The sequence below is a fragment of the Oryctolagus cuniculus genome, chromosome 11 (assembly GCF_964237555.1).
Source record: "Oryctolagus cuniculus chromosome 11, mOryCun1.1, whole genome shotgun sequence".
NCBI lineage: Eukaryota > Metazoa > Chordata > Mammalia > Lagomorpha > Leporidae > Oryctolagus > Oryctolagus cuniculus.
The window spans coordinates 72013677-72038011 of record NC_091442.1 but is presented as its reverse complement, the minus strand read 5'-3'; the positions used below and the strand labels follow the sequence as shown (position 1 = coordinate 72038011).

The window sequence follows — 24335 nt, the reverse complement described above, 5'->3', positions numbered from 1 at the left end:
TTTTTTTTTTTTAAAAAAGGCAGTTAAAAACAAGAAGAGGGTAAGACAAAGACTAGGGTAATAGGTTTCAAATGCCAAAACCCCCGAACTCTTATGCATTCAACAATATCTTCCTAACAGCAATTCCTCAAAAAGAAAACTCAAAAACTTTAAAGAAACTATTCAAATTATTTTTCCAGTTCTTTTTTAAATCTTGCTATGTAATACAATTTTTGTTTCTGCTACTAAAGAGAACAATTAATTCAACAGCAGGCAATACTGCTACTACTCTGGTACCTTCTTTTTCCTCTCAGTTTCTTGCAATCTGCTTTATGACAAAACTTAAAAATTCTTGAAAGGGAAAATACACAACATTAGCATTTTTTTTTTTTTTTTTTTTTTTTTTTTGACAGGCAGAGTGGACAGTGAGAGAGAGACAGAGAGAGAAAGGTCTTCCTTTGCCGCTGGTTCACCCTCCAATGGCCGCCGCTGCAGCCGGCGCACCGCGCTGATCCTGGCAGGAGCCAGGAGCCAGGTGCTTTTCCTGGTCTCCCATGGGGTGCAGGGCCCAAGCACCTGGGCCATCCTCCACTGCACTCCCTGGCCATAGCAGAGAGCTGGCCTGGAAGAGGGGCAACCGGGACAGAATCCGGCGCCCCAACCGGGACTAGAACCCGGTGTGCCGGCGCCGCAAGGTGGAGGATTAGCCTATTGAGCCACGGCGCCGGCTCAGCATTAGCATTTAAGAAGAGTTAACACATTTATTTTTTGTTAAGAATTCTTTATTAGGTATCTTGTTAACAAGATTATGACCTGATCATCTAAACATAAAGCTATAGCACTAAATATAATTTTCATTTTATAGACTTAAACCTGTTTTGTTTTTTAAATCAAACTATCGAGTCCAAATATTTGTTATCACAACCACTCACAGTCGTCAAGGTTTCGAACAAACTTTTGTAATTGAAGGATGTTAGCTGTCTTAGAAAAAAATCAGTACTTTCGTTTGTCAGATTCAAAAACTCAGGTTAACACCAAAAACTCACTAAAAAGGTACATTTAAGAAAGCAAGAGGTAAAAAGTGCCTCAGAATTAATGTATTTATATATAAAAATATATATTTGACATTTATAAAAAGACCAGAACACCATCAACTAGCAATTTTCATTTTAATTTTAATTTATTACAGATATTTATATATCACATTATGTAATTTTATATTATAAGTAAACTACAAACCACTGTTCAAGAGTGCATGAGGTACTTGATACACTGAATCTGATTGCTAACCATAATATTAATTATCTTTATATAAGGGATTTAACAACTACATTTTAAAAATATTCAGTCATATTTAAGGGCAGTGGTTCTAATTCTGAGTCCAGGATCACTTAAGGTAAAACACAGTTTCCATAAGCTTTTTTTTTTTTTTTTTGACAGGCACAGTTAGACAGTGAGAGAGAGAGACAGAGATAAAGGTCTTCCTTCCATTGGTTCACCCTCCAATGACCGCTGCAACCGGCGCACCACACTGATCCAAAGCCAGGAACTTCTCCTGGTCTCCCATGTGGGTGCAGGGCCCAAGCACTTGGGCCATCCTCCACTGCACTCCCGGGCCACAGCAGAGAGCTGGACTGGAAGAGGGGCAACCGGGACAGAATCCAGTGCCCCGACCAGGACTAGAACCCGGGGTGCCTGTGCCGCAGGCGGAGGAATAGCTTATTGAGCTGCGGCGCCGGTCCCCATTAGCTATTTTCAAGATTTTAAAATACCTACTGATCTCGTATACTGTATGAAATATATTTTCATATACTAACTAATGTAACCAATTTTTTTTCCTGTAGACTTTCCATTTATTCACATTTCATGGATTGTCCCATTTCCTCTACGGCAGCATTCAGAAACTGATGCAAACTGAGATTATACTGTATGACAACTCAAGTATTTTTGTTTTAGAAAACAATTTCCTATTTAAAATAAAAAGCAAACAGTTTATCTATTTGATTGCTATAAAGAGTTACAATCACGTCTGTATCAAACGGCAAGGCCTGAGTCCTCACTGTGGTGGATGCAGCGGCCAGGTGCACAGGGCGCTGGCAGGACATGGAGAGCCAGGGTGCTGGGCTCCTCACTCACTCACCTGCTGGTTGTGCAGGACAAACCCGTCGCTGGGTAAAATTCCCACAGCCACCAAGTCAGGACTCAGGGTTTGGAAGTGAGCAGTTTAGTCTGCAAAGCCCAAGTACATCATGCTCACGTTCGGACTCCTATGAAATACGGGCACAACTGACAGATGCTGAGGCACGTGCACGCACGCATGCGCACACACAATGTGCACACACACACATACTAACATTTAAAACCACACTGAAAAGGCTGTCATTTTGAACTTGAACAGTTCAAAGTGAAGTATTAGGGTTTTTCCCCCCTCCCTATCACACAGAACAGGTAGAATCTTTTGGCATGCTGCATAAAAAAAATATAATTTAGAACTGAAACTCTAAAACAGAATCACCCTCTTAAAGAAAATCAGCCCATGAACCTGTGATCAGACTTGGAGAAAACAACAGGTTTTCAGTCCCTAATTCTAGTAAGACAGCACAACGCTCCATTTCTGGAGTACTGGGAATGCACAGAAAGATGAGATGGCAATATCAGTTTACAAAAAAGGCCACAGGAACACTCAATATTTGTCAAGCCAAATTTCTTTTTAGGAATGGAATTAAAAGTAGTGGTGGTGGGGAGCTGTGTTGTGGTGCAGCAGGTAAAGCTGCCACTTGCAGTGCCCACACCACCCCATATGGGTACTGGTTTGAGACCCGGCTGTTCCACTTCTGATCCAGCTCCCTGCTAATGTGCCTAGGGAAGCAGGAGAGGATGGTCCAAGTCCTTGGGCCCCTGCACTCACATGGGAGACCCAAAGGAAGCCCCTGGCTTCAGCCTTGACCAGCCCAGGCCCATTTGGAGAGTAAACCAGTGAATGGGAACTCTCTCCTTCTCTCTCTCTCTCTCTCTCTCTCTCTAACTCTTTCAAATAAATATGTAAATCTTAAAAAAAAAAAAAAGTCAGTGTGCGGCTAGTGTTGTGAGGCAGCACATTAAGCTATCGCTTGCAACACAGGCATCCCCTATCAGAGTACTGGTTCAAATCCTGGCTGCTCCACTTCTGATCCTGCTAATGCACCTGGGAAGGCAGCAGAGGGTGGCCCAAGTACCTGGGACCCTGTACCCATGTGGGAGATCTGGTCCCTGCAGCAGACCTGGTTGTTGTGACCATTTGGGAATAAGACGGCAGACAGACGATCTCTCTCCATCTCTAGTGGTCACTGTGAGTATGCCTTTCAAATAAATAAATGAATCAATGAATGAATAAACAAATCTTTAAAAAAAAAAAATGCTGAACATGGTTAACATCAACTAATTCACAATGACCAGAAGCTCTAGTTATAGTTAATTTTTCAGTAATAAAAAGAGAAAATCTAATGAATTGCTACATAGTAAATATATTTTACTTGGTAAAGAATTTTTTGGATTCCAGCATCCAAAAATTAATATAAAGAGTGATTTCTGTTTTTTTTTTTTAATATTCTAGAAAAGTAGAAAGCAAGCTAAAAAGATGTAACAGATTCTGAATATTGACAAACCAGTTAAGTTTAATCAGAAAAAAAGGTTTGTTTGTCCTGGGTGAGGATAAAAAGATACCAATAGGGACCGGTGCTGTGGCGCAGCAGGTAAAGCCACCACTTGGAGTGTCAGCATCCCACATGGGCTGTGGTTCGAGTTCCAGCTTCCCCATTTCTGATCTAGCTCTCTACTATGGCCTAGGAAAGCAGTAGAAGATGGCTCAAGTCCTTGGGCCTCTGCACCTGTGTGAGACCCAGAAGAAGCTCCCGGCTCCTGGCTTTGGATTGGCCCAGCTCTGGCCATTGTGGCCATTCGGGGAGTGAACCAGCAGTTGGAAGACTGATCAGATGCTAAAGTGTTAAGAAAATTTAAGGGGGAAGAAGACCATGTTTACGTCTGTGTGCTCCACTCCATTTTCTCCCTTCACATTCTTTTACTTCACAATTACCACAGCAGTTTATAACTCTGCAAGCAAATGGTGCAAAAGAACCAAGGAGCAAAATGAAACTAGGTTCCAAGATGCAGAACAACTGCAAGAACATTACCTCAACTATAACCTGAAGAGTGCTCAAAGAGTACTTCCACTTACTGCCCGGGGAAATCAGACGACATCAAAGGCATCAAGGCACCTGCTCAGCAGGTAAGAGGACATGCATCGGTAAGAACCCATACATCTAGTTACAAATCATGGGGGCTCCATGCACTTATTACTTGCTTTCTGGCCTCGAGAAGATGGCTTAAATCTAATACCTCAATTTTCTCATCTACAATGTGGAAATGAGAATAACAATGCAGTAGAAACTCTTTTAACAGACCTCAACTTTGGGCCGGCACCATGGCTCACTTGGCTAATCCTCTGCCTGCAGCACCTGCACTCCGGGTTCTAGTCCCAGTTGAGGCGCCGGGTACTAGTCCCGGTTGCTCCTCTTCCAGTCCAGCTCTCTGCTGTGGCCCGGGAGGGCAGTGGAGGATGGCCCAAGTGCTTGGGTCCCTGCACCCGCATGGGACACTGGGAGGAAGTACCCAGCTCCTGGCTTCGGATCGGCGCAGCGCCAGCCGTAGCAGCTATTAGGGGAGTGAACCAACAGAAGGAAGACCTTTCTCTCTGTCTCTCTCTCACTGTCTATAACTCTCTCTCACTGTCTAACTCTGCCTGGCAAAAAAAAAAAAAAAAAAAAAAAAAAAATAGACCTCAACTTTATCACTTACAGAAATAAAGCTCTTGAATGTCTCCATAGACCACGCCCTGATGCCCAGCGCAGGCTGATCGCCTGCGCCTGGTGGAGTCCTCTAACTAGACCACTTTCTTAATGTCTCCACCCTCTGCTCCCACCAACTGAGCTGGATGCTTAGCAAGGGCCAGCGGCACTTCTTATCATAATTATGTATTTTAAGATTATGAAAATTATGAATGATAAGTGGAAAGGGGTTGTTTCTGTGAAAATTATATTGAAAAGCTCAAAAAGATTCAAAGGCCATTTTTTTTTAAAAAAAAAAGCTTTGTAGAATTAGGTGTATGTAAAATAGTTTTAAAAGAATATAAGGAATAGGGTTGGTGCTGTGGCCAGGTAAAGCCGCCGCCTGCAGTGCCAGCATCCCATATGAGCAGCGGTTCAAGTCCCGGCTGCTCCACGTCCAATCCAGTTCACTGCTATGGCCTGGGAAAGCAGCAGAAGATGGCTCAAGCCCTTGGGCCCCAGCATCAATGTGGGAAAACTAGAAGAAGCTCCAGGTTCCTGGCTTTGGATTGGCACAGCTCCGGCTGTTGTAGCCAATTGGGGAGTGAACCAGCAGAAGACCTCTCTCTCTCTCTCTCACTCTGACTTTCTAATAAATAAATAAATCTTTAAAAAATAAAAAGAATATAAGGAAAAGCTTAAAACTATAGAAAGATTTTATATATTATATTGAAACTGACTCTAAGTTCTCTCCTTTAAGAAATGGGTACTATAAGGACACTTAATTGATAATATTTCATAGATGTGAATTATAATAAAAAGACAATCCAGAAATCTAATCAAAGGACTCATCCACAAAGAAAAGCCTTGACTCTATCAGGGGAAAAACAGTGAAGGAATGTATATTCAAGTTAAAATTTAAAAGTATCATTGTTCAGTTCTCTGCAATCCAACTTTTTCAATGTATTCAGTACATCACATGAAACCTTTATACATAGCCTCAGAAAGCTACAGGATTTTGTGAAGACTAAACAAAATAAAGGGGACTGGCACCGTGGAGGAGCAGTTAAGCTGCCACCTGCAATACCAGCATCAAATATGGACACCAGTTTGTGCACAGGTCACTATAGTTCTGATCCGCCTTCCTGCTAATGGCCCGGGAAAAGCAGGAGAAAACGGCCAAAGTGCTTGGGACCCTGCACAGATGTGGGAGACTGGGAAGAAGCTCCTGGCTCCTGGCTTCAGATTGTCCCAGCCCCACCCATTGTGGCCATTTGCAGAGTGAACCAGTATATAGAAGATCTCTCTCTTACCCTCTCTCTGTGTAACTCTGCCTTTCAAATAAATAAATAAATCTTTAAAAAAAAGAAAGTACTTATGCAGTGTTTGGTATTTAGTAAATATTCTACTTAAAGCTTCTGTTTTATTTTATTTAAGGATTTTGCTGCTTTGTTATTATCCTGGCGACCTGCTGCTCTAATATAGTACTTCTGTCTCCCAAAACATATAGAAACGTAAAAAGCGAACAATTTCCTTGCTATTCTGTTCCTTTTCTAATCATGTGCATCATACATAAGAGGATACTTCAGGGGCCGGCGCCGCGGCTCACTAGGCTAATCCTCCGCCTAGCGGCGCCGGCACACCGGGTTCTAGTCCCGGTCGGGGCGCCGGATTCTGTCCCGGTTGCCCCTCTTCCAGGCCAGCCCTCTGCTGTGGCCAGGGAGTGCAGTGGAGGATGGCCCAGGTGCTTGGGCCCTGCACCCCATGGGAGACCAGGAAAAGCACCTGGCTCCTGGCTCCTGCCATCGGATCAGCGCGGTGCGCCGGCCGCAGCGCGCCGGCCGCGGCGGCCATTGGAGGGTGAACCAACGGCAAAGGAAGACCTTTCTCTCTGTCTCTCTCTCTCACTGTCCACTCTGCCTGTCAAAAAAAAAAAAAAAAAAAAGAGGATACTTCAGAAGGCCCATAGAAAAATGAATTAAAAGTTTACTCTGGGGGCCAGCACTCTGGTGTAGCAGGTAAAGCTGCAGCCTGCAGTGCCAGCACCTCATACGGGCTCCCAGCTGCTCCACTTCCGATTCAGCTCTCTGCTATGGCCTGGGAAAGCAGTAGAAGATGGCCTAAGTCTTTGGGCCCCCAGCACCTGTCTGGGAGACCTGGAGGAAGCTCCTGGCTCCTAGCTTCAAATCGGCACAGCTCCGGCCGCTGTGGACATCTGGGGAGTGGACCAGCAGATGGAAGACCTCTCTCTGCCTTTCAAATAAATAAATAATTTTTTTAAAAAGTTTATTTTGATGCAAAAAAGTTTGAAACCCATGCATAGTTTTTTCATAATATGCATTTTCCATGAATTTTTTTTGAAGGCCCTTTGTACTTCATGGATTATCAGCCACATAATTCCCATGGTAGCCATCAAAAAGTGAAGAAGTGCAATACTTTTGAGAGCCCCAGGAGACTAGTCTCCAGGCTTATACTTCACTATAAGGATAAGATTACAGCAATGCATTAACATGTCAGCATATCCAGGCACTTGAGGTTGACAAGAACACAATAGAAATGAATGGGGTGCTGGCATGGTACCGGTGGAGGCAGCAGCAGCTCTCTGAACTGGGAACAAACAGGAGAAAAGTAACTAGGAGATAACCACAGAGACCAAAGCTAAGCAATGTGGAAACTGGCAATCACTTTGTAGGTAAGAAAATTATATAAGCTAGCAAAACAGATCCAGTGATTCTACCTCTGGCTCAGAAGTGCTGAACACTGGCACAGATATTAAAGTGCTTTTCCAAACTACTTAAAAGCAAAATCACATTTTTTAAAGTTTGTGTCATTATGACATTACAATCAAGTTTATTCTTCATAGAGAAATTCCTACTAAGAGATATGAACTCTAAAACAGGAACCATGAAGTATCTTTTTCACCTATTAGCTTGGCGGGGGTGGGGGGAGCAGTTTGCGTAACACTGATATTCCATTTAACAAGGATACGGTGAAACAGTACCAGAAATACCATCCTCTTGAGAAGCAATTTAAACAACGGTTCAAGACTGTAAAACCCTCATACCCTTTGACTCAGAAATTATGCACTTGGGATTCTGCCCTAAGGAAGTAACTAAAAATATGAAGAAATCTAAATGCTCAAGTGTCTTTGCACCACTTCTTTTTTTTATTATTATTAAGATTTATTTATTTCAAAGGCAGAAACAGAGAGAAGGGAGGAAAGAAAGGGAGGCAGGGAGAGAGGGAAGGAGCAGGGAGAGAGAGCACGTGCGCGCTACAGAGATCAATCTTCCATCCACTGGTTCACTCCCCAAATGGCCTCAACAGCCAGGGCTGTGCCAAACTGAAGCCAAGAGCCAGCAGCTTCTTCCAGGTCTCCCACTTGGGTGGGACCAAGGATTTGGTCGATCTTCCACTGCTTTCCTTGGCACATTAGCAGGGAGCTAGATCAAAGAGGAGCAGGGGGGAATTAAATTAGCACCCATATGGGATGCTGGTGCTACAGGCAGAGGCTTAACCTACACCACAGCGCCAGCCCCTGCACTATTTATTATGATAGCAAAGGTTAAGTATGATGGGTGGTGATGGCAAATACCTAATATAATAATAATCTTTTTTGAAGATTTATTTGACAGGTAGAATGTCAGAGAGAGAGGTATCTTCCATTCTCTGATTCAATCCCCAAGTGCCTGAAACAGCCAAAGTCAGTAACCTGGAATTCCACCAGGTCTCTCACATGGGTGGCAGGGGCCCAAGCACTTGGGCCATCAACTGCTGCCTCCCAAGCACAGTACCAGGAAGCGGGAAATGAGTCAGGACTTGATCCCAGGCACTCAGAGATAAGGGATGGAGGCGTCTCCAGTAGCAGCTTAACCCAATGTGCCACAACACCCACTCTATAATGATATATTTTTGAAAAGCGATCAGTATTGTGATGTAGCTGGTAAAGCTACTGCCTGCCATGCCGGAATCCCAACTAGGCAGCATTTTAAGGCCTGGCTACACCACTTCCGATCCAGTTCCCTGCTAACATGCCTGGGAAAGCAGCCTAAGATGGCCCTAGTGCTTGGGCTACTGCACCCATATGGGAGACCTGGAAGAGCTCCTGGCTTCAGCCTGGTCCAGCCCTGGCCACTGCAGCCATTTGGGGAGTGAACCTACAGACAGATGATCTCTCTCTGTGTCTCTTCCTCTCTCTGTGTAATTCTGACTTTCAAATAAATAAGAGTGAACAAAACTGAACATATATTATAAATATATAACATATGCTTATGAATAAGCTATAAAACATCTCTAAAATAATGACTGAGTGGCAGAATTAAGAATTTTTCTGATATTTCTTACTTTATTTTTGAATTCAAAACAAGTAATATTTTAAAATATGCAAGTCAAATGGTTACATACTGTTATTCATATAATGTTCTTAAAATGACAAAATAATAAGAGGCAGCACCAAGGAGTTCTTTTGTGATGATGGAAAAGTTCTGTATCTTGACTATGGTGGTGATTACAAGAAACCATGCATATAGATAAAATTGCAGAGAGTATATAAATCTGCAAGAAATGCAGATTTAGGGGCCAGCACTGTGGCACAGTGGGTTAAAGCTCCAGCCTGCAGCGCTGGCATCGCATATGGGCGCTGGTTCAATTCCCAGCTGCTCCTCTTCTGATGCAGCTCTCTGCTACGGCCTGGGAAGACAGCCCAAGTCCTTGGGTCCCTGCATACACGTGGGAGACCTGAAAGAAGCTCCTGGTTCCTGGCTTCAGATCAGCTCAGCTCTGGCTGTTGCAGTCATTTGGGGAGTGAACCAGCGGAATGGAAGACCTCTCTCTCTCTCTCTCTCTCTGTATCTCTTTCAAATAAAATAAAATAATTTAAAAAAAAAAAAACTTTTTTTTTTTTTTTACAGGCAGAGTGGACAGTGAGAGAGAGACAGAGAGAAAGGAGAGAAAGGTCTTCCTTTTGCCATTGGTTCACCTTCCAATGGCCGCCGCAGCCGGCGCACCGCACTGATCCGATGGCAGGAGCCAGGTACTTATCCTGGTCTCCCATGGGGTGCAGGGCCCAAGCACTTGGGCCATCCTCCACTGCACTCCCTGGCCAAAGCAGAGAGCTGGCCTGGAAGAGGGGCAACCAGGACAGAATCCGGCGCCCCGACCGGGACTAGAACCCGGTGTGCCAGCACCGCTAGGTGGAGGATTAGCCTATTGAGCCGCGGCGCCGGCCCCCCAAAAAAAACTATTAAAAAAAAGAAATGCAGCTTTAAAAAATGGTGAAATCTATATACTGTTTACATGATCCAGTTTTTTTTCTTTAAAGGAGTGAAATTCTTTTTTTTGTATTTTTTAAGATTTATTTATTTATTTGAAAGGCAGAATTACAGAGATGGAGAGGCAAAGGCAGAAAGAGAGAGGGAGAGAATCTTCCATGTGCTTGTTCACTCCCCAATGGCTGCAACAGCCAGAACTGGGCCAGGCTGAAGCCAGGAGTCAGGAGCTTCATCTGGGTCTTCCACGTGGATGAAGAGGCCCAAGCACTTGCACCATCCTCCACTGCTTTCCAATGTGCATTAGCATGGAACCAGATCAGAAGTACAGTAGCTGGGTTCAAATCAGCATCCTTATGGGATGCCAGAACTAGAGAGCAGCTTTACCCACTGCACCACAGCATTGGCCCCTATAGTCTAGTTTTAACAGCAGTGTACGGGTCAGTGTCAATTTCCTCATTTTTATAAATGACAACTATGAGATTTCACCACCAGGAACATGAGTGAAAGGTGCATGGGACTCCATAATCTCTACCGCTTCTTGTGAGTCTTCAAAATGAGAAGATTAAAAAAAAAAAAAAAAAGTTAGTATGTATGTTAAACTTTCTTTGCAGGGTTGGGAGATATGGGGACATAAAATAAGCAGCCCCATAAAATTTAGCTTCCAAGGTATTATTATCTACTAACTCTTCACAAAACCCTACAGGACATAAATGGCAGTCTTTAGATTGAATAAATCTAAATCTAATGTAATCTACTTAAGTCGAGCTGTAATAAAAGGCTTCAGTTTAAATGAAATTATCAGTTTTCAGAATATGCTTAACTGAATAGCCTACACTTACATAACCCATTAAACAAGAGCCTTTGATGTTTTCTTCCTTACCAAAAAAACAGTTTTAACAGATAGAAATGAGATTTGCTTAGACATATTCAGTTTAAATACTTAACGACTATTCCTAAAAAAGGGTGTAACAGTTTACCATCTCTGGACTGTTCTCTATGGGAGCAATCATATCTGTATTAATTCACCATTTTAATTTCCATGGTTCTTGATAGCTAGTCAAATTCCAGTAACTATCCATCAATGGATGACTTCATGTTATAACCACAGTTCAATGTCCAAGATCCTCCAGCTTTGAGAATGAGAGAGAGCAGGTAAGAGGGGACGGGGGTGAATATGGACAGGATCCAGCTTCTCCCAGGTCAAAGGATTATATTGACCACTACAACCTAGTATTAGCATAAAAGTTGACCTCAGGGAAACCTTAAATTGCTTCCTCAGATGACTTAAGTCTTTTTTTTCTATCTTTCCTTATTTGACAGGCAGAGAGAGAAAGAGTACCCCACCCTACCCACTGGTTCATTCTCCAAATGCCCATAATGGATGGGGCTGAGGCCAGGAATCAGGAACGGAATCAAGGTGTTCCATGTAAGAGGCAGAAACCCAGTTTCCTTCTTTCTTTCTTTTTGTTTAAGACTTACTTATTTGAAAGTCAGAGCTAGAGAGGGAGACATCCAAGAGAGAGATCTTCTATCCTCTGGTTCACTCCCCAGATGACAACCATGGCAGATCTCCCACACAGGTGGCAGAGGACCAAGCACTTGGGGCATCTTCTGCTGCTTTTCCTAGGCCATTAGCAGGGAGCTGGATCATAAGTAGGGCAGCCAGGACAGGAACCAACGCCCTTATGGGATGCTGACATCACAGGCAGTAGCTTTCTTTACCCACTACGCCACAATACCAGCTCCTGAAACCCCATTTCTTGAGCCATCCACTGCCTCCCAGGTTCTGCACTAATGTGAAGCTGGGGACAGGAATTAAATTGAGGCATTCTGACATGGGACATGGACTACTAGGCTAAACACCTGTTCCCTGCTAAATGTTAAAGGCTTGGGCTGGCGCTGTGGTGTAACGGGTAAAGCCGCCTCCTGCAGTGCCGGCAACCAGTTTGAGTCCCGGTGCTCCACTTCCGATCCACCTCTCTGCTGTGGCCTGGGAATGCAATAGAAGATGGCCCAAGTCCTTGGGCCCCTGCACCCATGTGGGAGACCCGGAAGAAGCTCCTGGCTCCTGGCTTCAGATTGGTGCAGCTTCTGCCGTTGCGGCCAATTGGGGAGTGAATCAGCAGATAGAAAACCTTTCTCTCTCTCCTCTCTCTTCTCTCTCTCACTCTCTTTACCTCTCCTTCTCTCTGTGTAACTCTGACTTTCAAATAAATAAATAAATATTTTTTAAAAATTTTTAAGGTTTTTTAATAACTGCAAAAAAGACTAAACTGGTTATCAGAAAACCACCTCAATAATCTTTATCATTAATGTTTTCAATTTTTCTTTGCTATAGTACAATTCCTTAAGCTCAACAATTGTATAATTTATACCTAATATACATAAGCTTATATATTTGTCTATATTCAAGTATAAATATATAAAATATACAATTACACTAGAACTACTGCCTTATAAATCTTTAAGGATACACATGTTATTTATTATTCAGGAGTCCAACGTACTAACAATTTAACACTCAATTAAACTATGCCCTAAATTTAGTCTACCTAGGAAATTAAAAAGCAACTATAGCTAGTGACAAGAATCTTGAGAGTAATGTTGAATTTCAGCACTACCATTTACCAGCTACGTCTTAGTTTCAAGAATTACAAAATAGGTACTACTGTCATGAAGATTAGAATAAAATCATAAAATATAAAAATGTTTGATAAACCAGAAAGGTACAAGGAAAAATGGAATGAAAAGATAAGTTTATTTTAAGGTAAAAAAAAAATTATAAACCAGACAATACCTTGATTGAAATTAAAATCACTAATGAAGGGCAAATATACATTTAGTGTCTCCAGAGGTGACATTCTGAAAGGAAAACATCACTTTTGTAGTATGTGGACTGAAGATAAAAAACCAGAATCAAATCAGGAGACGAATCAATCAAATTAGACAAACCCAAATAAAAATACTTTCTTAAAAATAACTAACCTGGGGCAGGCACTGTGGCCTAGCCTGCAGTGCTGGCATCCCATTTGTATGCTGGTTGGAGTCCTTGCTGCTCCACTTCCAATCCAGCACTCTGCTATGGCCTGGGAAGGCAGTAGAAGATGGCCTAAGTGCTTGGGTCCCTGGACCTACATGGGAGACCTGGAAGAAGCTCCCGGCTCTTGGCTTTGGATCAGCTCAGCTCTGCCCATTGTGGCCATTTGGGGACTGAACCAGCAAATGGAAGATCTTCCTCTACCTCTCTTTCTCTCTCTCTCTCTCTCTCTCTCTCTCTCTCTCTCTCTGCCTCTGCCTCTCTGTAATTGTGCCTTTCAAATAAATAAATAAATCTTAAAAAAAATAAAATAAGGAGCCAGCACTGTGGCATAGCAGGTAAAGCCGCTGCCTGCAGTGCCAGCATCCAATATGGACGCTGGTTCAAGTCCCAGCTGCTCCACTTCCAATTCAGCTCTCTGCTATGGCCTGGGAAAGCAACGGAAGATGGCCCAAGTCCTTGGATCCCTGCACCCTCGTGGGAGACCGGGAAGAAGCACTTGGCTCCTGGCTTCAGATCAGGTAGCTCGGGCTGTTGCAGCCAATTAGAGTGAACCAGTGGATGGAAGACCTCTCTCTTCCTCTCCTTCTCTCTATGTGTAACTCTTTCAAATAAATAAATAAATCTATAAAAAATAAAATAAAATAACTGACCTGTATTATTCAAGCGCAAGACAAAGAATGACTATGGAACTCTTACAAATTAAAGGAGGCTAAAAAACAGTATGTGATCAAACTGATAAGACTGGAACAGAAGTACAGATTAGACATAAGCAATGTATCTATGCTAAATTTCTGCTAGTTGATAATGGCTATAATGGCTGTGTTACTATCTTTGAGAATAACCTATTCTCCAGAAATATAGTCTTGGACATTAAGGGGTAAAAGACATGCAACGCATTCTACAACAGTTCACAAAATAACACCTAACAATGTGAGTGGCCAGCACAAGACAGGGATGGCAAGATGTTAAAAACTGGTGAATATGGGATAATAGAGAGATAGTCTACTGTATTATTTTTGAAACGTATATGTCAATTTGAAGCTACTTCAAAATGAAGAATTCAAGAAAACAAGCTATTATCCTCCAGAGTTTACTAAGCTAAAGAATTTTAAAGCACTACTTTTAAAGGACAACAATCACTCCACAAAATTAATATAAAGTTACAAGGAATTTCAATCAAAAACTACAAGGAGGCCTGGCACCCTGGCAAAGGGCAAAAATAAACCTCAAAATAATATCTGCAAAGGCTTCAGATGATAGATTTATCAGAAACAAAATATAAAACAAATATAGTTAACAGGTTTTTAAGAGATAAATATTAAGAATATGTCCAAGAAAAAAAAAATGACTCTCTAGAAAAGGAGAGGAAGTCTTAAAAAAAAAGAACTGAATGAAGCTTCAAGACATAAAAAATAAGCCTTGAAAACATTATGTTAGAGGCTGGCTCTGTAGTGCAGAGGGTAAAGCATCAGCCTGCAGTGCCAGTATCCCATACGGACACTGTTCAAGTCCCAGTGGCTCTACTTCCTATCCAGCTCCCTGTTAATGGCCTGGGAAAGCAGTGGAAGATGGCCCAAGTCCTTGGGCCCCTGCCCCGACATGGGATACCTGGAGGAAAGCTCCTGGCTTTGGATCACTGTAGCCATTTGGGAAGTGAATCAACAGATGGAAAATATCTCTCTCTTTTTCTCTCCTTCCCTCTCTAACTGTGCCTTTCAAATAAATAAAATAAATCTTCAAAAAAATAAAGACATTATGTTAAGTGAAATAAGCCAGATGCAAAAGGACAATTACTGTGTGATTCCACTTATGTGAGTTACCTAGAAGAGTCAAATTCATAACAGGCAGATGGTTGCGCAATCATGTCAATGTACTTGATGCGACTGAACTATTAAAATAAGTATTATTAAAATGGTAAATTCTATGTCACATATACTTTGCTACATCCCATATCAGAGTGCCAGTTCAAGTCCTGGCTACTCTGTTTCCAATCTAGCTCCCTCTAATGCACCTGGGAGGCAACAGAGGATGGCTCAATTACTTGGGTTCCTGCTTTCTTTCACACAGGAGACCCAGCTGGAGTTCCTGGCTCCTGGCTTCAGCCTGGCCCAGCCCTGGATGTTGTCCCTATTTGGGGAATTAGGTATCTCTCTCTCTCTCTCTCTCTCTCTCTTTCCTCTCTCTCTCTCTCCGTCACTCTACCTTTAAAAAAAAAAAATAGGGGAAAAATTTTAATAGCTGATGAGAAAACTACCCAATAACTTCAAGAAAAAATACTAATTATTCAGAACACAAAACAGAAAGGCAAAGAAACAGAAAATACAAACAAGAGGCATCCAGGGTAGCGTATAAAGATCTGACATACTTCAAGTCCAACTTCCAAAGAAAAAACATGGAAGATGAAATCTGAGCAAATGGCCAAAAAATTCTCCAAAATTGTAAAAAGACTCCAATCTTCAAATTATAAAGTTTAGCGAATCCCAAGCATGATAAAAAAAAAAAAAAAAAGAGAGAAATTAACTGCTAGACATATAAAAATGAAACCACAGAACATCAAGGACAAACAAAACATTCTAAAATTGGCCATAAAGAAACAACAGATTGCCTATAAGGGAATTAACCTTGATTGTGGAATTTTCAAAAGCAATAAAAGCCAAAAGAGTATGGAATTAAGATATATAATGAGGAAAGAAAAAAAAACTGCTAATCTAGAATACACATTCAGAAAGACCATCTTCAGGATTGACATGAAGATAAAAGACATTTCCAACAATTTTTTCCGAAAGACTCTCACTATAGAAAATTCTAAAATATCTGTAACAGAAAATGATCCCAAGTCCCAGGCAGGATGTTTGAGATGCAGAAGAGAGGAAAAAAAGGCAGACATTCATAAATACATAGACAAACCAAAGCAACAGTGTTTAAAATAATGCTATCTGATTTGATGAGATAAGTGAAGCACTAAAAGGAAAATCACAGTTTAACTTCCCAACTTGAGAAGGAACTGGAACTTAAAAACAAAAAACATTCACATATAAATAAAAAGAAAAGCAGGGGGCAGGGGGCAGGCTCCAAGGCACCCCTCAGGGAATCCACACCCTACATCTGTGCACCAGGGCTCTAGTCCCGCCTCCGCTTCTGATCCAGCTGTATGCTAACAAGCAACCAGTGAGGCAGCAGGTGTCTGAGACCCTGAGACCCGGGCTGAGTTGCAGGTTCCTGTCTTCAGCCGGGCCCAGTTCTGGCTGCTGCGGCATCTGGGGAGTGGACCAGTGGACGGAAGGCATCTCTTTGGTCTTCCCCTTTCCCTCTATCTCTCCCTTTCTGTTTCTCTACCTTTCAAGTAGATTAGAATAAACTTTAAAAAAAAAAAAAAAAAAGGTTGTAGGCAGTGTTCTATTTTTTAATCTGGTTGACAGTACATGATAGTTCATTATATAATTCCTTAAACTCTACATATACTATAGCATATGCTTTTGTAAGGGTAATAAAAGTAAACTCAAAAGACTAGATCACTCCCACAAAATGTAAAATATTCCCAAACCTTGGCCTTAAAAGTTGAAATACTAAAAAGGTTTATTATTTCATTCAATAAATACTTATCAAGTGCCTAACCTGCCCAAGCCTGAGGGGAGGAGGACCAAGAAGCTTCCCCAGCTGTACGCTTTCTTACAGAAGGCAATGGGCCCATGTAGCTACTCACATTTAGATGATTTGATAGAAAATAAATGTAAAAACTCAGTTCGTCTGCAACACTGGATCCGGGTTAGGTACTCAGTAGCCACTGAGTCCCTGCACTGAACAGCGTACATCCGGAACATTTCCACACTGCAGAAAACTGCGTAGGACAGGGTTGCTGCATTTTATTATAATACTAGTAATACTGACAACCAAATAATCTCAAATTTAAAAAACATTTTAAATAGATGGGATGCCCTCTTACAGTCATTTTATTTCTATGAAACCACAGCTATCTAGTAGTGTTTAAAACAGGTTGATATTTATTTAAAAATATATGAAGTACAGAAACTGTTCAACATCTTTTATGTTCCACCAAAAACCATCATACACAGTATTATTTAAAAAAAGAAAGGGAAGGGAAGGGGAGGGAAGGGAAGAAATGGGTCCAAACGCATCAGAACAGTTCTACTAGCATGAAAGGGATGTAGGCCAAACATCCATAATAAACGTAACACACCTTCCTGGGGGCTTCAATTTTAGTTAAGAATATTTTTAAAACATTTTAAATATATTTAAGATAGCAAAGTTCATCTGCATTTTTAAAAATAAAACTCTACAGGCACCAAGGACTTCAAATTATAGCAAGAGATGCATCCCTAGACTTCTGGATATACTCATCCAGTCATTTCTGCCAATGGAAGTATTTCTGTAGAAAAATTCAAAACTGTTAAAATAAATAAGTTATATATGATTTTTAAAAATTTACCAAATACAATGATATACAACAAAACTCTCTAAATACCATCTTTAAATATCTAAAGCAGCAAACCTCCAATTTTCTCTGAAAATTAAGACAGGGAGCCCGAGCCTCTAGCTTTCTTTAAAAATTAAAAAATAGGAATCCCAAGTCCCCAGTTTTCTTTAAAAATTAAGACAGGGGGCCCAACTTAGCCCAAAATTTTGCTTTAGGCATTCTAATACATATTTAAGTATTTCTATAACACTGTCAACTTTTTAAACTACCTAATCAAAAATACTCAAAGCAAACAAATGCACGTTTGCCTAGACTTGGTTTGCACCGCCAGTGGCCTCCTTCGCTAAACGAACCAAGAAGTCAGCTTCTCTTCTAGACAACTGATGCAGTTTCAGTGCGCACTTATAGTAATACTCGGTTTGTGTCCCCAAGACTTCTGTGGATCCACTTACATAACCCATTATGCACAGTGCTGCACTATTCTCTCTCTAGAAAGCACTCTGAATACTGATACTTGTACAAGGTTTACTGCTGTACGAAACAGAAAGGCTTTTCCCACTCTAGGTTCAACTATGTTTCCTGCAGAAGAGGTGAAAAGCAAGCCCATTTCTACTGCTTCACTGTGGCAGAGGAGCAGTTATTTATCGTGTTGGCTAATCAACAGAGTAATGACTTAACGCAGCACCTCCAGGCAGCCCCCACAGCGCACCAGTTTTCTCCTGAGGCTCTGGTTGAGAAACACAGTCTTAAACAAATAATTTGGAGCAAGTTGTGTGAACTCAACTGAAAACAGTCTGAGCTGCTCCTTGAAATGTGCTATAAGGATGAATCATGAAACCTGACAAAATTTAGTTCAATCGTGGTAAGAATTACCATGCACCTCCTGCAGGGTAACAGGAGTAGGAGGGCAGAATGTACCTCTAACCTAACTTAATATGCATGCATAGGTTGGATAAGCACTGTCCCCTAATCCCTCAGGTTCTGTTCAAGCCTAGATTTTCAGATTTCATAGAACCATAATCTTAAGAGGGAAAGGGGTATGACATAGGGTTGCCAACTTCTACTCTGCCAAGGACATTTAAAAAAAAAAACACTACCAATTATAAGCACCATAATTTCCCAAAAGAACTAACATATTCCTATCAAGATGGTAATATTTTTGCAGATTAAATTCAATAGATTTAAGCTTTATGAAAAGCTAAGTAACTATGTCTCATTTCACTTTAGACAGTGGAAACTTGGTCATAAAGCTGACACCACGCCACAGTGCAGCCTTTGGGAACCAGAGGTCTAAGTGGCTAGCTCCCACTTAGAAAAAGAAAGCCAAGACAGGACGTGCCCAGATCAAACATTAACCTATTCAATAATGAGGAAACGGAGCCACGGAGGGGTTCAGGGACTCGCCCAAGGTTACAGACCAAGGATTTTAACACAGGGCTGTCTAATTCAAGAGTCAGAATTCTAACTATCACGCTAGGTTTCCTCTAATATTCCTCCAACGGCATAAAGATCCACCTCACCCAGTCACCTCCTGTGACCAATGACGACGGAGGAATTTCCAAGACAGCTGGTGGGAGGGAGAGGTGTACTCTCTGGCCATCATTCAGACTGAAGTTAAATGGAACCCCTGACCTTTGCCTCATTAATACCAGGCTCACTGAAACTAAGCCAACCAGCCCAGACAAAGCACACACAAAACCCCCCGGCTCCGACAACACTGACACAGGAGTCTTTGGACATTCCCAAGTGCCTGTGATAGAGTGAAAAACATATTCTTGAAGAACAAAAGCAATGTATTAATTCTCAAGGAGGAAATAAACACTTCCATGATAACTCAGTCTAAAAATAATAAACTTGCCAGCAAAAGTTACAACCCTGAGTCTCATTCAGCAATCCATAAAAATCTTCTACATGTTAATACACAAGCTCCCCCTATTCAAATATCTAAACAGAAAAACACATGAAATTCCATAAATTTACCATTCTTAAACAGTTTCTAAAATAAAACACGTAACTTTCATATACATGATGGAAAAACGTGTCTTATTCTATCCCTCTAACATAATCAGATTATTACACATGTTAATCAAAAGCACTTACCAAAAAAGAGTTGGAAGAAAAATAAGTACATACCAGATTCTAGAAAAGGTAATATTAATAGCCAGTTTTATTAAGAGGCACAAACGTTATCTTTGAATATTCAGAGGTTCTTGATATTCAAGCCAAAATCAAAGTCACACACATAAATAAATGGAATGCTGGATCAGAGATTTGTTTTCAACTCCCCATGTATCACTTGCCAAACAAATGTCCAAAAGAAACAACCTAACACAGCTTTTAAGTAACCCAAGTCTGACACTCTGGACCAAATGAGTCTGACATAGTCTGTCTTCAAGTATGGTAATGTCAGCACAGTATTCTTGCCAGCAGGAACAAGAAATTTTTATTTCCCTGTTGGATGTTTAGTGATCAGATTCTCTCTATGCCATCTGAATCTGCAACGGGAGGCAGCAGCATACACACTATCAGATTCTTTACCCAATGCCTGAAACAATTTTAGTGTCTCTTCCTTCTGTCTTCATCAGATGTCAGCTAAAATAAAGTTTTTATTCTTTCCCCTGTTCACTTTCCCTTGGCGCCTTCATCTCCTTACACAGATTCAGCTACAATGAGTACGCCTATTTGTATTTTTCCCTACACCCATGTTTAACATATGCCTAGTCCTAACCTCTCTGCTGAACTGCAAACCTTCATTTCCAAAAGCCTCTGGGCATACCCTGTATTTGGCAACTCTACAGAAAACTCAGCATCCAAAGCTGACCTCATTCTCCACCTTCTTCCTCATACTCCTAGTAACAGTACTACCGTCAACATCGCCCACATTTAAAAAGCACAACCTTCAATCTCCATGTCCTCCAAACCTTCCCCATCACTCTCTCCCTCCACCCACTAAAATTACCAAGTCCTGTCGAGCCTTTTTTCTCAGCCCATTGCCTTTACCCTTGCCCAGTTGATATTATAATATTCAAAGTCAACTGCCCACAACAAATCATTCTGCACACTACACGGTTAGACCTTAGTCACTTCTCCTTACCTCTCAAATGTCAAACTTCTAAATGTGACACTCAAACATGTCCCCCATCCAGCCCCAACTTAAATTTCAAACCTCATCTCTTACTCCCCAGAATGAACCTTCTATTTCAGTTCACCTTTTTTTTTTCTTAGATTACACTTTCTTTTCTTTTTTTCTCCCCCAAGAAACCTTTTCCACCTCTTCCACTAACTCTTCTCTAGATACATAAGGAACCTTTCCAACACCACACGTCTTCTAGCCACAATCTCTTTATTTGAAACGTCATCTTCACCCGCCTAATCCCAAGCTCAAAACCTTTGTCTCAGAAAACAACGAACTTGGGTTGCCAGTGTATGAGGATACAGTGCCAGGTTGTGGAGAGGCACAGGCTTTGGCACCAGACAGATACAAATTCAACTGAGGACTGTTACCTGCCAGCCACAAAGCCCCCAGCAGGTTACTTTACATATTTGAGCCTCAGCATCTTCATTATTAAGAAAGATGGCTAACAGGTTGTTGCACTAGCATATAGCCTGCTGCTCCGTAAATGGCCAATAAACAAGAGTTGCAGAGTTATCCTTGTAAATATTTATCTCCTACTTCCTACAGTTACTTAAACTAAAAATGAGCCCCTTTTCCTTTTACACAACTCCAAACTTTAGATCAAACCACCGAGGTAGTATTTACATGTATTCCTTTATGTTGTAAATTTCTATGCAAATATCTTACACCCCAACTAGATTTCCAAGTCCTAAAGACCAAAGACGGGATCTTCCCAGCCTTAAGTTAAGCAGAACACTGTGCTTTTCACGAGGCTCTCAACACCTACCTCTGATGTTAAGTCCCAACAATGGGGGGGGGGGGGGGGGGGAAGATCAGTAATGCCTAAACAATATAATTCAACTCTTGAGGATTTCAGGCACACCTCAGAAAATTACTGCCAAAACATGAGTCTTAGTTGTACAGCTCTATCTTTATTTGCTCCTGCATAGTTGCTTAACACATCGCTTCTCGGCCTTGTGGCTAAGACTGCCCACAGCTGCTTAACACATCTCGGCCCACAGCAAATGTTCAGCATTTGTTGAACTGACCGGAGTAATATAAAATTTGCAATGTGTCAAATAAGGCGATTTTCCCCAATCTTCTTTTTCTGCTCTTAACAACTCTTGAAATATTTTTCTTCAAACGCATTAAATACATACCTGTAGTGCAGACCCATACGCAAATCTAACTTGATTCTTTTCCAGATTCTCTCAATTACAATCATCCAACCTTATGTTCTAAACAATCAAGCGCTTCAAATGCCTAAGGATCTACAGTTCGCATATCAATCTTAAAGTTGTGCAACTCATCTCTACAATTTTTTCCAGGGACTTTTAAAATCAGCCACCGTTTGCTTGCTCAAGATCAACACTGCCGAAATAAATTTTCCTTTGCATAAGAGAGCTCACTGAACTTGTCACTTCAGTCTATTTTCCCTAATTCATGATATTACTTCCCTCCCCTGCCGGCGGTGGGAGGAGAGAGAATGACATCAGCACCCAAAAAACTACAGTATAAGTCCTAATAGAAGCACAACACGAGAGGTGCAGAGAGGGCCACGCGCTGCATCAAAGTGACTTCCGTGTATACTTCACACTGCAAACACAGTTGTCAACCGCTCACAGTCATAATCCGTCTTCACTGCATTCCCTTATGGCCATACTAAAAAAAAAATCAAATATAGAAAACCCGTATTTCCCACAAACCTTCCTTCAGTTTAGTACCTCAAAACCTGCTTCCTAGAAGTAACTCCCTACATCATCCTCTTCTCCAGGAAACTCTCAAGTTAGCGAGGCAAACACTTCACGATGTAAGTTTAAGCAAACAAAACTCCTCTGCCCACCTGTGTGAACCCCTGCATTGCAGCAACAGCTGTAACGGTACCGGGAGCCTTTCCGGAGAAATCAAGCGCGGCTTCTCTTTGAAAGTTAAGGAGCATGACAGTTCCAAACAGAAAGGGAAGCAAACTTTGGAAGGAAGGGGACTTAATAACTCTCCCAGCCTCTGCAATCGGTTCGTGCGATAAACCTCTTGACTGAACTCAACGCAACTCTGACTCCCGAGCGCACTTTAAAGAACACCATCATTTTCTGACGTCAGCAAGACGCTAGGCGAAATTATCTGAACTCGCTGTTTTCGTCAGGCAAGTTGTTTTTTGTTTTGAAGTGACTTCCACAACAAGCTTCAACAAGCTTTCAAGCGAGAAAGGAACATGCAAGGCACTGGCGCCACGGGAACCTACGTCTCCCGAACCGATGCCGAGCGCAGTCCAAATCCATCCAGGACAACCCCGAAGTGGGCATGGACGAAAAGCCTTGCAGAAGATCTTCGGCATCTACACCAGCAGCGCCCCACCCTGGGACCGAAGCGGCGGCACCCCTGGGACCCGGGCTAATTCTTGAGCCCGGCGGCAGACCCAAAAGAGGAAAAAGTCAGGCACTGGAGCCCAGGATCGGGTCTAGGGTCCAAGTCTATCGCCCCAAATCAGACACAGAAACTCACACCCGGGAGGCGGCGAGATTTGGGGGAGCAGAAGCGAGGGGGGCGGACGGACAGAGGCCCAGCCCATCCCGATTCCCGAGTCCCAACAGCAACAACAGCTCCGGGAACCCCCCTCCTAGGCTCCGCCCCGCCCACCCCAGGGCCCCGCAACCCGCTTCTTCCCGCCCCCCGCACCCCCGGGCTGGGCTGTGACCGCGGCGGTCGACAACACCCTTTCCCGGACCCCGACAGCCGAGCCCACAGTCCGGAGCCCCGAGTCCCGGAGCGGGCAGCGGGGGCCCCCAGAGCGCTAGCTCCGACGCGGGCTCGCGGCCGCCCCAGTCCCTTCCCGCGGCCACTCACCATCGGCCCCGCTGCTGGCCACGGGCAGGACGCGGGTCGGCGGGAGCGGACTCCCGCACTCCAAACCCGGGAGGAGCCCGTACTCGGACCCGATCGAGCCCCAGCGGCTGTGCCTACAAGGCCTCTCTCCGGCCCGAATCCTAGAAAAGCACTTCCGGGGGAGCGGGGGAGGGAAGGGTTTTGGCACCGGAACTGCTCGCGGGCTGGAGCTGCCAGGGCCTCCTGGGCGGGCCGGGCCGGGGCGGGGCCTCTCCCGCCGGCGCCCGCAAAGCCGCCCCCGGGCCCTGGGCTAACCCTTTCGGCCCCGCGGCTGCTGGGCTCCTGGGGGTGAGGTTGCAGCCTTTACTTTCTCACTGCGCTTAGGGGTGGTTGTGCTCCAGGCCGTAGTTTCGCAGAACGAAAGCTGAGGCTTGGAAAGTTGCGGTGCAAAAGTGCTGCGCACCCACACACCTGGCCCGTCGCCTCGCCAGCGTTCACTCCCACCTGCCTGCCTTACAAACAGAGGTCGTTGGCATCGGTGGGCCGCTTACTACGCGGTGGGCACTGTACCCAGCGGTTCTGGTGCGTGCGCTCCGCCAGCCTCTCGAGGTTGGTGCTATTTACATCTTGGCAGAGGAGGCGAAGATACCAAACCCAATACCACAAATGCTGCCTCTTGGTTTTATTTTAAGTCGCGCTGTGTCTATAACTCTCCTCTAACCCTAACAGGATTTTTAAGCTCTTGAAGGACAGAAACTAAATTATATAGATCTATATCAATTCTGTCGTCGCTTGCCACTGGCAACAAAGGCCAAGAGGTGGGGCAGTCCTGGAGTCTCCCTGCCTGGATCTTACTCGCTTTCAGTTTTCC

The 24335-nt window shown here is 43.0% G+C and overlaps 1 protein-coding gene across 9 annotated transcripts in view; it reads right to left on the bottom strand.

The window, feature by feature from the left end:
- Positions 1-23649, bottom strand: part of FRS2 (fibroblast growth factor receptor substrate 2) — a 121940-nt gene extending 98291 nt beyond the window's left edge. For 3 of the 9 annotated variants that reach the window (XM_051845660.2, XM_070052607.1, XM_070052611.1), the window contains exon 1: positions 23486-23633. The gene's annotated coding sequence lies outside the window, so the exon portion shown is untranslated. Of the gene's footprint in view, positions 1-21801; positions 21825-22484; positions 23246-23485 lie in introns of those variants that run through there. The other 6 variants (XM_051845655.2, XM_051845654.2, XM_070052609.1 and 3 more) reach the window with 6 other exon arrangements.
- Between the last annotated feature and the right edge of the window lie 686 nt (positions 23650-24335).